At 60.9% G+C, this 1,181-nt stretch overlaps 1 protein-coding gene across 1 annotated transcript in view; it reads right to left on the bottom strand.

Moving 5' to 3' along the window:
• Positions 1 to 1,181, bottom strand: part of EXOC3L2 (exocyst complex component 3-like 2) — an 18,683-nt gene that overhangs the window by 12,520 nt on the left and 4,982 nt on the right. The window lies entirely within an intron of this gene.

Below are 1,181 nucleotides of genomic sequence, written 5' to 3'. Positions count from 1 at the left end.
CGGTTCGGGAGAAGGGGGAAGAGACATGGGGTCCCAAGAGGTGTTGGGGGCAGGGGGAAGGAGTGGGTGGAAGAGGACATTGAGGGCTGGTGGGGGAGGATGGAAGAGGCAGGACAGAGTGGAGGAGGGGGTCCAGGGAGGAGGCAGAGGAGATTGGAGAGGAGGAGGCCAAAAGAGGGGAGGCCCTGGCCGGTTTGGCTCAGTGGATAGAGCGTCGGCCTGCGGACTGAAGGGTCCCAGGTTCGATTCCGGTCAAGGGCACATACCCAGGTTGCGGGCTCGATCCCCAGTGGGGGACTCGTAGGAGGCATCCGATCAATGATTCTCTCTCATCCTTGATGTTTCTATCTCTCCCTTTCCCTTCCTCTCTGAAACCAATAAAAACATTTAAAAAAGGGGTGGGGGGAGAAGTGAAAAGGGAGGAGAGGTTCGGGGAGGGGGGCATGGAGGAGAGGGGATGGAAGAAGGGGCGCCGAAGACGGCCAGGACCAGGGGAGGAGACAGGGGAGGTTAGGGAAGGAAGAGAGGGTTTGGCGATGGAAGAGTGTCTGCATATGGGAAGTAGGTTAAAGGACTAGATAGAGGATGTCAACTTAGTAAGAGGATTGGAGGGGGGAGTCAGGAAGTGGGTGAGAAGGGGCTGAGGAAGAGGGAGAGGGTTAGGGCATGAGGTAAGGGGTCGAAGCAAGGGAGTGGGTATCGGGGAATGAGTAGATCTGGCGAGTTGAGGGGCGAGGGTAGGAAAAGGGCATCAGGGTCAGAGAAAGGGGCCAGAGGACGTGGCAGGGCCGAGGGAGAGGGACAGGGATGGAGACCGCCCGGGACCATTGGCAGGTGGGGACTTGGGCAGGGGGGGAGGGTAGCCAGGCCAGAGGTGGGTCTTTTGGGGGGTGGGGACAGCTGTGGGGGGATCTGGCGCCCTGAGGAGTTCAGCCCCCCCACCCCAGGGAGGGGGTCATGGGACTGGGAGGCTGTTGAATGAAGGCAGAGGGAGGGTCCCAGTGGCCCAGGGTTACCCCCGACACCTCCACCCCCCTCCACTTCCTCCCTGGCAGAGAAACTATTTCCTGCCCAGCGCTATTTCTGCCCATCCGTTTCCAGAAGGCGGGGGCTCCAGTCACCCCCTTCTCACCTCCCTGCAGTGCCCTCCCAGTCCCCAGGGAGCAGGGGCTGAAATAGCC

Source organism: Myotis davidii, unplaced genomic scaffold, assembly GCF_000327345.1.
Source record: "Myotis davidii unplaced genomic scaffold, ASM32734v1 scaffold796, whole genome shotgun sequence".
NCBI classification, from domain to species: Eukaryota; Metazoa; Chordata; class Mammalia; order Chiroptera; family Vespertilionidae; genus Myotis; species Myotis davidii.
This window is presented reverse-complemented; position numbering and strand designations above follow the sequence as displayed.